Source organism: Physeter macrocephalus, chromosome 3 (assembly GCF_002837175.3).
Source record: "Physeter macrocephalus isolate SW-GA chromosome 3, ASM283717v5, whole genome shotgun sequence".
NCBI classification, from domain to species: Eukaryota; Metazoa; Chordata; class Mammalia; order Artiodactyla; family Physeteridae; genus Physeter; species Physeter macrocephalus.
Window position 1 is genome coordinate 9180971 of NC_041216.1, and position 13768 is coordinate 9194738.

Genomic DNA, 13768 nt, shown 5'->3' on the forward strand with positions numbered 1-13768 from the left:
CCCCAACCAGACAGTAGGTCCTTGAAGGTAGAAAATGTGCCTTGTTTTCCTTGCAGTGTTCAGCAGAGTGTCTGACATATACTGGGCATCGTAAAGACATATTTTGTCCCAGAGTATGAAGGTCTGAAAGTACCAAACCGTAATTACCTTTCTCCTTGTGTGAGTGCACATGGGCAAAGATCGTATTCTTGTCTCTTATCACTGGTTTCAAGTATGGGCCCAGAGATGCTGAAAATACATACTCTATAAATTGTCTGCTGATTTGAACCAAATTGAAGAAGTTGCTCACTTGTTAGACATTAAGAGGATCTTATGCAACATTTGGACTTCATTTGAGTATAAAAATTTCACCAATATGAGCTTTGATTCCCTTTTAGACAACATGCCATGGTTTCAAAATGATGCCTTTGAAATAAATCCTGTTTGAGTAATGTTTCTCTTGGACTCATAAAATCTTTATGGCAATATTTTCTCATCTGATAGACTATGAAAAGGAAGAGAGAGCCAGAACCACTGAGTGGGGAATGCAGTATTTTCTCATATGTGGGTGGCACACTTATTGGAAATAGTTTTTAAATGCAAATACAATACCAACAGCCATTAGCTAAAAAATCCTAGCTCTGTCCAAAGTGCTGAATCGGTGGGTACTCTCTGATTAATAGTAGGTAGTATGGAAATTATGTATCCATTCAGATAGAAGGTTTGAATGTATTAAAAATCCAGTAATAGCCATACTAAGGATAAGAACACAAATACTGGCAGAAATAAAACACAAACGAACAGCTTAGTGTCCCCAGTTGCAAAAAAAAAAAAAAAAGACAGAGAGAAAAAAATAAGTTGATAAAGCTGAGCTCTCAACCCAGTTATGCGAAGGAGCACTGACTTGGGAGCCATGCATTAATTCAACACACATTTTTCAAGTGCCTACTATATAGTAGGCATTGTACTAAGACACTGAATGAGATAAATCATAACCTTTGGTCTCCACGAGGTCACAATTGCTCAACCACTACCCAACTGTTGACCTTGGGCAATTTACTTAACCTTTCAAGGCTCAAAGCTCTCATTTAAAAATTTGGGAAAATAGGATCTCACAAGATTACTGTGCAAATTAACTAACGTAATGTTTGCAAAGCACTTTGCCCAGAATTTAACATATCAAAGCTCTCAGTGAATGTTACATGTTAGTATTATGTGTTACATTATGCTATGTTCTTTCTATCCATTATTTCATGTATGCTGTCATTTACTCTGTACCAGTCATGTGGGATAGGTTTTAACAACCACTTTACACAGGTGAGGAAAACGAGGCTCAGAAGAATGGGGTTAGAAGAATTCGTCGCCCAAGTTCATACCGTTGGTCAGTAGTGTGGACAGAACTCAGGGCCAACTCTTTTTCACTCTAAAGCCAATGCTTATAACTATGATGATGCTGATTAGAGCAGGACTTGAAAACAGACCGACTGTCCATATTAACAACCAAGGAAAAAGGCAAATTCTACCCTCATGTGGGCCTGCATTTTTGAAAAGGAAAATTCTGAGAGAGTGGGTGGACCCATGGCCTAGGTGCTTGTGTGAATTTTAGGTCAGGGACGCTTGTGGGCTGATGGAGAAGGGAAGGATAAATCCTAGCGCTCAGGAGAATGGGGCCAAACCCCAGAAACGCCAGAAGGTTTCACCAGGCTCCCAGCCCATGGGAGAACAGCAGTGGGGACCAGAGACTACAGCAGGCCAGTTAGGCAGACAGGCCACAAGTCGGAGGTATGGTTAACTACAAAGTCTGCAGGGGCTCTGGCGGCTGAGTCCCACAGAACCCATGGCATCTTGGATTGGGGTGGGGAGTATGGGGGAGGAGAACAGACTATTTCCAGAATCCACTTGACTCGAGGACCAGGGCCTCATGATGAATTTTCTGCTAGAGGCTCACTGGCACTGGGACAGGGCAGGTTGAAACAGAATATGTGGCTAAGCAAAGGCGGGCATCACAGAAGACACTGTCTCACATATTCTATTTGAACCTCCGGCTGAGATAAATCTGTGATTTGCTGCTGCGTGTCCCATGGAGCAGGGTTGTGGGGGGGTGCTAACAACACATTGCTTACCTTGGGGGTAACTATGTGCTTTTTTTTTTTTTTTAGGCCAAGTACTTATGATTCAGTCCTACAGACTCCACATAAATATATATTCTCTTTGCTTTTCTCCCTGTGGGAGGGCAACATAGGGCTACAAAGCACAACAATACCCGCCCCCTTTTCCCGCAAAACTGCCCAATAAACAACGAATGCTATTTGAACTCCCTTGATTGAAATGGAAAGGTTACATCTCAGTAGTGTCTTTGGGGCTTGCTTTTCCCATTTGTGACAACGCTGGGCTGTCCTGAGGCCTCCCTGAGGTGCCCTTCCAGCCCTGACCTTCCGTGAGTGTCTTTTAAACACAGAGAGTGTGGCCAGTCCTCAGGCAGGTACATGGATCAATGAGGGCTCTGCACTGGATTGCGCTCCCAGGGCCTCCGCGTCTGCTGCCTTCCACCCCTGCGGCCGCTGTCAGATCAATGGAGGGACCAGATGGCTGTGCTGTGTCATAACAATGGCTTCTTTGCAGGGACTTTTCTCAGTCCTTTTCCTTCAAGCTGTGGGGTCCAAGGGCAGCCGTGCCTCACACCCCAGCACTCTGGGGAGGCCCATGTTGGCTTCTGATAAAGGTCAGCAGGGGTCTCTGGAATGGACCATGGGCGGCTCCCACTCACCTGTGGTACCGGCTGTGGTGTCTCCGTTAGAGAGGAAGTGTGGCTGCTCCCATCTCATGTACCAACGGGACCTGGCCTCGTCTTCCCCTGAAGCTGAAGGGAAGGCATGGAGTGTCAGAAAACAACGCAGGAGTCTCAGGTTGTTTCCAGTGCCTCACCTTCATGCAGTAATGGCCTCGTGGGGATGGGTCCTGGCTTAGGAATCCAAAGGGTTTATTGACTAAATACATGGGACAGAAAGTGCTGGAGAGCAACTCTCTCAGGTGTCATAGTCTACTCCCCTTCTCTCTGATTGTGAAGCAGTACACACAGTCCCCGATGGTCACTCCCATCCCTGAGTCTGCCTGACCTTCTAGCTTTAGGGAGCAACTGACTGACTCCCAGTTTCCACATCTCTTGCCTTGAATTAGCAAGAGAGAGGATCTGGTTGGCTCAGCTCATTAGTCGAGTGTCAACTTCTTGTCCAATCAGCTGATACCAAGAAGGGGGGGTGCTCAACTGGAACAGACATAGCTGCGGGAAGGAGCCCACCCCTTTCTGACCCCTTTCCTCTCGGGCAGCCTTCTTCCCAGACATCAGCCTTGGCACAGGAGGGCTTTGGCTGCAGCACTGAGTCATTCCCCCCGACCCCACCCTGGGCCCCTTTTAGTTTTTACTCAGTTCTCAGTGTTTTTCTCTCTGACTTTACTACTTACTGAAAGGCACAGGAATGCCAATAAGGCAAATACTATGTTTCATTTGATGTGTCCACTGCGGTGAGCTGAATCTATACTATTTGTCGTGCTGAGAGTGTTTTGACCTGCCAAAAGGAAACAAGTGCTCTCCGAACCAGAGCCAAGCAAGCAGCTTAGACGCATTCATGAGCAAAAGTCTGGGACCAGGGGAGTTCCAGAGCACGCAATCACCATCAAAATGTGACTAGACTCGTTGAGGTTGAAGTCCTTGCAGCAAGGGAGGGGAAGGGGCTGTGACCCAACAGCTACCATGAGGGAGTAGAGTGAGGGTGCTGGAGCCAGCATGCCTGAGTTCTGCTCCTTGATAGCTGTGTGACCTCAGAGAAGTTGCTTAACCATTCTGTACCTCCATCTTCTCTCCTGCAAACCAGGGACTCTAATAGAACCTGCCTCACGGGGCGGCTGTGTTAGATGAGTCTGTACATGTGAGATACTCAGAAGAGTGGCTGGCATACAGGAAGTGCTCGGAGGGGACTCTTCTGTCCCCCAGTGTGGCATAGGTGCCTTATACTGTGTCTCTTCCATTTCTTTTCTCACAATAACTGTGGGAAACAGACTTTTATATTCCCATCATGTGAAAGAAGAAATTGGATCTAAGATGTTCAGAAAATTGCCCAGGGCCTGGTAGCTAGTAAGTGGCAGGGACAGATTTTGAAAGTGGAGATCTCTGGCTCCAAATCCTATGTTCTCTCTATTTCACCATCGTAGCCAGTCCCCTTCATGGTCAGCCTGGCTTCCCGTAGTCATACCCCTTCCCCTCCTGTCCCCTGAGTCCCTCAGCACCCACTGCAGTTTCAGTGATGCTGGAATCACAGCACCACTTCTTAGCTTTGGCAACTCTCTGAGCCTCAATTTCTTTATTTCTGTAAACTGGAACAATAACAGGGCCTGTTGGGAAAGGGAACAGCAGCCCCTGAGGACCAGAGACTGGCCTGGTGCTGGGAGCTGGCCTGTACCCCACACCTAGACTTCGGCATGTGAGCGCTCCACGACCGTGATGGATTAAGACAAAAACAAGACTACTTCATAACCACATCTGAACTCGGACACGAACAGGGACATTACCGAGAAACAAAAGGGACTGAACATCCCCCTCCCTCTTGTCTAACATGAGTGACAGCTGCTTCTTCACCAATTCCAACTTTAGTCCTGCTTCATTCGTCCCACCTTCTAGATAAAATTTATTAAGTACCCAATGGTAGAAGTATATTGACTTCCTGACAGCATCCAATCCAGAGCAAAGCTCCACTTCTTTGAACCTCCCCCAAATCACCTAACGCAAACCTAATTCCTACAGTAAGTTCTTTCCAACCTCCTCTTACTGAGATGCCCCACAGTTTCCAGGGCTGTGCATTCTCCCTCATTGCCAAGAGCCCAAAATCCCAACTTTGTTCAACTACAGGTGGATTCCCGGTGGTCTTTGGCTGTGGTTTGTGGTTGGAGGTGGCAGGGGCAGGCGGAATTGACACTCCCTTCTGCTGATGCCTGGCGAGCATTAAGTCAGGGCCTGGAACACAGTAAGTGCCCGATACGTGCTAGTTATTAGCATTATATGTATTACCAAAAATATCTTCCTCCTTCGGATGGAGCTGGTGTGCACACGTACCTCTCTCTCACCAACCGGCACCTTCTTCTCTGAAATCCGTGCAGACACCCCCTTACCTTTGCCCCTGGCATGGCAGCACGCCTCTTTGCATTTTCTCACAGACCTTTCCACACTGCAGACCCCAAGCCCGTAAAAACCTGTATCACCCGTGACATCCGGGTGGAGGACAGCCTCTCAGGGTGTTTAGACAGCATGGGGGGGATGGCAGGAGGGCCAGGTCGGCAGTGGAGTGACCATCAGGTGTCAGCAGGCCCCCTTCTGCTTCCTGGCAGAGCAGACGCTGTGCGAATGGACGCTCCCCTCACCCACTCGCCAGAGCCGCGTGGGCCAGAGGAGCCGGGCTGGATTCTTCAGCGCAAATGTACTCGCAGCTGCATCCACCAGGGGCAGCCCCAGGGACCGCAGAGTTCTTTCATGCCCACTGCTGCTAATTGCAGATAATGCATTAAAAATACAGAGCCGCATCTGTTCATTTCAACATGAGTATCGAGGAATTTACATGGTCTGTAATGACAGGGTGTGAGGGCGGGGAAACGCTTATTCTGCCTGCGGGCCAGAGGCACAGCTGTGAGCAGAGAGCTGGAGGTGTGATTTCTGGTGCCCAACAAATTCTCTGGGTGACAGCCAAGCCCTTCCTCGGAGGTGCCAAGGGAAAGATCCAGGTATTTCTCCGGAAATGCCAAACACAGAGTGTATGTCTGGGTGCTCAGGAGGCCTCCTGGCCCAACTCTGCCTGTGTAGAGTTCCCGAGAGAGAGGAGGGAACTGACACTGCCAAGCCCGGGACGGGAGGAGCCTCTCCGGGTTCCATTGCTCATTTTCCAGCACCAAGTGCCTCGCCTAGAATCTCAGTTCCTCATCTGCAAAATGGGAGTGTTTAAAGTTTCTGCCTCATTGAGTTTATTAGTAAAATAAGATCGGTACATGTAAATTGCCTCAAACACTACCAGGCATGGCATAGGTACCTAAATAACAGTTTTCTATTATTATTTTACTGCATGTCAGGCATTGTGTTAGATTTTAAGGGTACCAAGATGAATAAGGCAAGGCACCTGCCCTCCTTCACTAGTCAAGACAAACACTACTTAAGATGTGATGTGAATGAGATGGTGATGTGATATGGGAGCACAGAAGAGGGTGGGAGGGTCCAAGAGGGCTTCCTGGAGGAAGGGACACTTGACCTGCGTCTTGTCTGAAAGTGGAAGTTTACCAGACCTAAAAGGTAGGATGAGTTCAGCCTGGAGTAGCATGTGCAAAGGCCCTGAGGAGAGTATAGTGTTTCTGGGAGAAATACTGTAGGGCAGGACCTTAGGGTGGGTGTATTAAGTATCTATTCCTGTTTAACAAATCATCCCAAAACTTACGGTTTGAAGCAATGTTTATTATCTCACCTTATCTTCGTGTTAGGAATCTGGGTGTGGCTTAGCTGGGTTCTTCAGGCTTAGAGTTTCTCACAGGGCTGCCATCAAGGAGTATTCCAGGGCTGTGATCACCTCAAAGCTCAGCTGGGGAAAAGGATTTGCTCCAAGCTTATTCCCAGGGTGCTTTGAAGGATTCTGAGTTCCTCAGTGCTGTTGACCAGAGGCTACCTCCGTGCCTTTCCATAGGGTAGCTTTCAACATGGCTGCTGGCTTCGTCAGAGCTACTCCAAGAGAGGGGAAGACAGGAGTCACAGTCTTTTATAACCTAATCTCAGAAGCAGCAGCCCGTCACTTTTGCTGTATTCCCTGTGTTGGAAGTCACTAGGTCCAGCACACACACCAGGGGAGGGGGCTGTACAAGGGTGTGAATGCCAGGAGACAAAGAGTGTTTAGTCACTTCTGAAGCTGCCTACCACCAGCTGCCCTCCGGCCCCCAATGATTCATGTCCTTGCCACACGCGACACACAGTTACCCCTTCCCAAGGCCCCCAAAAGTCTCATCCCGTGAAAGCATCAGCTCAAAGTCCAGAATCTCACCATCTAAATCAAGTTCAAGTGTGGTTGAGGCTCTTGGTGTAGTTCCTTGAGTACAGGTCCTAGAGTACTGTTACTCTGGGTCAGTAGCTCTGCAAAACTAGACAGGCAAGTTCTCTGTCCCCACATACCTGACATACAGTGGTGGGATAGGTACAGGGTAATGGCTCTAGACATTCTTACTCAAAAGAGGGGACAGTGTGGGGCAGAAAAAAGTCCCTGGTCCACAACAATTCTGAAATCCATCCAGTAATATATTGGAAGTTTCTTGATAAGTATTAAAATCTGGGAATATTTAACTCCACCTTCTGAGTTCTTGGTTTCTCCCTCTGAGTCTTCCTTTTTTTTTTTTTCTTTTCTCCAGCCTGCTTCCTGCTGAGAATTTTGGGAGTCCTGTGACCTCTTTTTGTTTTGTACTGTCTCTGTCCTTTTTAGTCCAAGCTGACAGTGTTTCTTCTGATCATAGTTTTCCTCCAAAACTTTGTGGGTCTTCTGTAAATTTCACTGAGAGTCACTCTCTTACACAAAAGCCACAACCACAGATTTCTTTGAGCTAAACTTCTCTACCTTGGGCTTCCGCTAAGAAGGCCAAGGTAAGATGCTCATATGCTTCCCAGAGGCCCTATTGTTTGATCTTGAGGATCTGTAAAAGCCCACCCTAATCTCTTTAAAGGGCCCTTATGTGGCTGAATAATGCTACAGTCCTTTGATCTTTCCTAGGTCTTAGCCAAAGGCTGCACAGTCACACCCTCAGCTTTATCTCCAGACCACCTTTTCTCAACACTGCTCAAAGCCATCTCTTAGTTTTAGCGGCCTTTGCTGTCTTGGAAGGCTGAGAACTTTCCAAACTATGAAGTCTGGCTCCTTTTCAACCACCTTTCCCTCAATTTATCTCTCTTCTCACGTAAGCAGCAAGAAGAAACCAGCCAGTACCTTCAACCCTTTGCTTGGACACCTCCTTAGCTAGATCACAAAGTTGATTCGGTGCATGTCCTGCCTTCCATATCCCTGCGGAAGACACTGTCGCTAAACTTTCTTCCACTGCATAACAAGGATCCCTTTCTTCTGGTTTCCAGTAACACGTTCTTAATTCCTTTTGAGCCTTCACCAGCAACATCCTCAAAGTCCCGGTTTCTCTAACAAGGTCTTCAGAATACTCCCAGCCTCTACCCACTGCCTGGTTCCAAAGACATCTCACTTTTTAAGATATTTTTCATGGCACTATCCCCCTCTTGATGCCAAAATCTGTATTCATTATCTATTTCAGTTTTTAACAGATTATCCCAAACTTTAGTGCCATGAAACCACATCTATCACCTTAGTTGCTACGGGTCAGGAAGCAGGTATGGCTTAGCCTGGCCTGTCATAAAGTTGCAATAAAGGTGTCTACTGCCAAGCTTACTCACGGTTGCTGGCAGGATTCAGGTCCTTGACAGCTGTTTGAGGGCTTCAGTTCCTTGCTGGGCATTGGCCAGAAGCCACCCTCAATTCCTTGCCATGTGGGCCTCTCTACAGGGTGGCTTTCAACATGTCAGTTTGCTTTGAGCAAGCGAGAAAGAGAGTGAGGCAGAGAGAGTCTTTCATAGCCTAGTCCCTTCCGAAGCAGTGACATCCTATCACTTTGGCCCTATTCTGTGCATTAGAAGGAAGTCATTAGGTCCAGCCCACACTCAAAGGGAGGAATCACACAAGGGTGTGAATACCAGAAGGCCTGGTTCACGGGGAGCCATTTCAGAAGCTGAGTGTGGGCGACGGTGCAACTTGTGAGGCAGCAGTGGCCTGATTATCCTGTGTCAGACTCCCGTAGTGAGGGGCAACCACTGAAATGTTTCACTGCTGACGGGGAGGAGTCTTCAAATATCGCTCAGCCAGCTGGAGCAGAGAAAGGACTAGAAAGGGAGCAACAAGTAGGGGGCGCTGTTGCAAGGCAACTGTTACAAGGGGATGGCCACACGGGAACGCGCAGTGCATCACTCATTGCTGGTCCACCCAGAGGTCAAGGCCAGTCTGCCCTTTTGGCCTTTGGCCAAGCTCTTTCTCCTGCTTGAGCTGCCTTTGTGTGTGTTGTTCTCTCCTTCTTTGAACCATCCCTTAGAGACCAGGGCAGGCACCCCCATCCACTGGGCACTTCTTACACGTCAGACTTCATTTACAAGGATGTCCCAGACGTTTCGTTTATCCTCCAGCACACCTGGAGGGCAGGTATTGTTTGTGGGCGTGTGATTAGAGGTGCATGACAAGGTGCAGAGGTGCCAGGGCTTTGTGACTTCACCCTGATGACCTCACCCTGGCCAGGGGCCTGATCCTCAGTCTTATAGGCCCAGAAACTGGACCTTTTTGTCCCCAAACGTGCTTCAGTGGAGGCTGAAATCAACCCTAAGACCCCAGTGATGCTGTGTGGCCCAGATGCTAATCGATTGTTTGTAACTGGGATCGACTTCTCCGTTGGGATTTGAGGGAAGCCCCCAAAATGAATAAACAAACAAACAAACAAATACTCCTTTGTCAAGTTCAGAATCAGTTGGCAGATGAAAGAGAAAGACAGATGAGGATCAGCCTTTCACCTTTATTACTGATGAACTGGTTGGAGAGCACACCTGAACACACTGTGCAGCTGGGATTGGTGGGGGACGAGAGGGGAAGAGCAGGTCAGCCCTTCCTCTCTCTCAAGTCACTAGGCAGATCAGTGACGCCTCCTCTTCAGAGTAAATGCCGGGGCTGCGCGAGGAAAAAGAACTCCTCCGTGGTCCTGAGACCAGCAGCATCAGTACCACCTGGGAACTTTTAGAAATGCAAATTATAGGCCCAACTCCCAGAAGAACTGAATCAAACTCTAGGGGTGGGGCCCAGCATTCTGTATCTTAATAAGGTCTGAGGTGATTCTAATGCAGCCTCAAAGTTGAGAACCACTGGTCTAGTGGGAGCTGCTCCACATGGAAATCTGAGGCCTGGGAAGCAGTGTGCTCCTGGAATATTTTGCCACCCGTGCCTGTCCTTTCCCCCCATCTCTGGGAAAACAAATCACAGGGAGAGACGTTTCACAGCTTGCGCATTTGATTTTTAGCTTACAGCTGCTCCCAGGAGGACCAAGTGGAGGCTCCTGATTATCTCCCCTCCAAAAGGGAAGAAGGTCATGGATTTGGTATTTGCTAGCCTTGCCTCTTTCTCTTGCAGACCTGGGAGGCGCTAGCATCCCCTTAGTGGCATTGGTAGTCTCTGAAGACTCTAGAATGACCATTGACCAGAAGTGGAAATGGAAGCACCTGGATCCCACTGCAGAAAAGCCTCTTTGGCTCCCATAACCCTTAGGTTTCAAAATAAACTCCTTGCCAAGGCCTGTCCCTCTCCAACTGCATCTCAGCCACTCACTCACCCCCTCCGTGGTCCTGAGACCAGCAGCATCAGTACCACCTGGGAACTTTTAGAAATGCAAATTATAGGCCCAACTCCCAGAAGAACTGAATCAAACTCTAGGGGTGGGGCCCAGCATTCTGTATCTTAATAAGGTCTGAGGTGATTCTAATGCAGCCTCAAAGTTGAGAACCACTGGTCTAGTGGGAGCTGCTGCACATGGAAATCTGAGGCCTGGGAAGCAGTGTGCTCCTGGAATATTTTGCCACCCGTGCCTGTCCTTTCCCCCCATCTCTGGGAAAACAAATCACAGGGAGAGACGTTTCACAGCTTGCGCATTTGATTTTTAGCTTACAGCTGCTCCCAGGAGGACCAAGTGGAGGCTCCTGATTATCTCCCCTCCAAAAGGGAAGAAGGTCATGGATTTGGTATTTGCTAGCCTTGCCTCTTTCTCTTGCAGACCTGGGAGGCGCTAGCATCCCCTTAGTGGCATTGGTAGTCTCTGAAGACTCTAGAATGACCATTGACCAGAAGTGGAAATGGAAGCACCTGGATCCCACTGCAGAAAAGCCTCTTTGGCTCCCATAACCCTTAGGTTTCAAAATAAACTCCTTGCCAAGGACTGTCCCTCTCCAACTGCATCTCAGCCACTCACTCACCCCTCCAGTCATTCTAGCCTCCCTCTGTCTAATATGCCAAGCTCACTCCTGCCTCAGGATCTTTGCACTTGCTGTCCTTCTACTTGAACAACTCTTCCCTAAGGCCTTGGCAGGCCTGGCTCCTTCTTGTCCTTTAAATCAAAACCCAAATGTCATCTTCTCTGACCACCCATTTAAAGCACCCTCAACCCCACTTGTCATTGTTTATCTTATTAGCCCGGTTTACTTTCTTCAGAGCACTTGACACTATCAAAAAATGACCTGGTGTGTTTATTTGTTGACTTGTTTATTTATCAGAGATCAGGGGCCTCGCTGCCTCCCTGGTACTAGAACAGTTCCTGGTACGTTGCAGGCTTAAGATTGACGTGAATATTTGCTGAATAAATGAACACAGGAAAAGGCTCTGGGAGAGAAGGGTCAGAGTGGAGTGATTCAGGCATTAAGACAGCCATGGGCCCAGAGACTCAGCCTCCTTCTTCCCGAGGGCAGGGGCCCCTGAGCTCAGCCCAGTGGGTCTGCGTGGAATGCTGGTACCACACCAGGTTTTCTGCCCGCTTTTCCTCTCACCCATTATCTTAGACCCAGGCTCCTCCTACTTCTCCTCCTCCTCCCCTCCTTCCCCCTTCACTGTCATTCCATTACTGTCATTAGAAGCCAGCAGATTCACAACCTCCTGTCGGCGTTCTCATAAAGGACTGTTAATAGAGTTAGTTTTCAGCGGGGGCGCTGCAAACTGTTGTCAAAACTCTGACTTAGCCACCCACATCCGCGTAATTAATCACAGAGGAAACCAGAAAAGAGTGGCATGAGGGCTGGGGTCCAGCTGTGTGTGGGCCCTCTTCCCAGAGGGGACTGTCATGTAACACACAGCCGCTGCCCCGCAAGAGCCAGGCTGGAAACAAGACAGCCTCACTGGAACCGCTGCAGAGTACAAGTCAGGATCAAATTAGCACTGGGGGGCGTCCGCCACCTTCCAGAGGTTGGTAGCAGAGGAAAAGAAATTAAACAGGTGGGGTAGAGGCTGGAGGGAGAAAGAAAGTTAAAGATGGTTTATTTTAAGATGACAAGGAAGCTGGCATTTATTGAGTACTGTATTAGTTATCTATTGCTGTGTAGCCAATTACCACAAACTTGTTGGCTTAAAACAACACACGTCTGTTATCTCACCATTTCTCTGGGTCAGAATCCGGTAACAGCTTAGCTGGGTCCACCACTTGAGGTCTCACAAGGCTGCAATCAAGGTGTCAACCAGGGCTGAGTTCTCATGTGGAGGCTCAGCTGGGGAAGGATACATACACTTCCCCGCTCATGTGGTTGCTGCAGCACTTAAGTTTCTTGTGTTTGTAGGACTGAGAGCTTCGGTTTTTTCCTGGCTGTTGGTCCGAGGCACCTTCAACTCCGAGAGATTCCCCACAGTTCCTTGCCACGTGGGCTTCCCCAGCTTGGCCACTTACTTCATCAAGCCAGCAGGAAGAATCTCTATAGAGCAAATCCACCAGCAAGATAGAGTTTTATATACCATGGTGTAATCACAGAGGAAATCACATCCCATCTCCCCTGCCCTATTCTGTTGGTTAAAGGCAAGTCACAGGGGGACTTCTCTGGCGGTCCAGTGGTTAAGACTCCATGCTTCCACTACAGGGGGCGCAGGTTTGATCCCTGGTCGGGGAGCTAAGATCCCGCATGCCGCGTGGCGTGGCCAAAAAAGGAAATAAAAAGGGAAGTCACAGGTTCTGCCCACATTTAATGGGAGGGGGGTCGTACCAGGGTGTGAACACCAGGAGGGGGAAATCGTAGGACAGCTGCCCTAGAGGGTCAACCACAGTACCTTTTATGTGCTAAGGACCGTGCCAAATGCTTTTGCGTGCGTTACATCATTTAATCACTAAAACAACCTGAGGGGCAGGCATCATATCATCCCCTTTGCACAGATGAGAAACCTGAGACAGAGGAACAAGAACTTACTTGCCCAAGGTCCTGCCAGTGATCAGAACCACTTGTGTCAGGACGGCAAGCTTACAGGCTGGAGAGTCAGCATCTTTCCAGTGAGGGGCAAGGGCCTGAGGTTGGTGGGGAAGATGTGATGAGAGGGTTGGTGGTGAGAGGGTCCTAGCTATGAGGCGTGAGACCAGGAGGGAAGATGGCTGTGGATTTCACGTTGAGAAAGAAGAAAACCGACAGTGCTTTGTTTGATGATCTCTATATTCTCAATGAAGCAGGAAATGAGGGTGTCTCCTGAGAGATTGGAGGTTGGTCTGGAGGGGAAGCGGAGCCAAGTTGGAGCAGCACCTGTGGGGAATGGGAGAGGGGGAGCAGGAATCTGGCCAGCATGAGTACAAGGTTGCCGAGGAGCATAAAGCTGCTTCCTCCATGAAGACTTCAGCAGTTGCCTTGGTAGGTGGTACTCGCTCCCACCCCCAGCTCTTTGTGCAGTCTACACTCTCCTCAGGCCTTGTAGGGCTGTGGTTTTGGTTTATGCCCGTGTCCGTCCCTCTCGTCAGGGCAGGAACCTAACTGTAGACCGCGTTGGGCCTCCTGGTACCCAGCACAGGGTCTGGCGCATGGGAGCCCTTCGTAAATGGCCGGATTCCAGACCCTGAATTTCTAAATCACTCCACTCTATTACCTCTCACCCCCTAAAGGCTGACCCAGTTCTAAAAGGCTATTCAAAAATATATATTTTTATTTTTGTTCCAAAAGTAAAATTTGAAACAACAG

The 13768-nt window shown here is 48.7% G+C and overlaps 1 protein-coding gene across 1 annotated transcript in view; it reads left to right on the forward strand.

Moving 5' to 3' along the window:
- Positions 1-13768, forward strand: part of CSMD2 (CUB and Sushi multiple domains 2) — a 653863-nt gene that overhangs the window by 283935 nt on the left and 356160 nt on the right.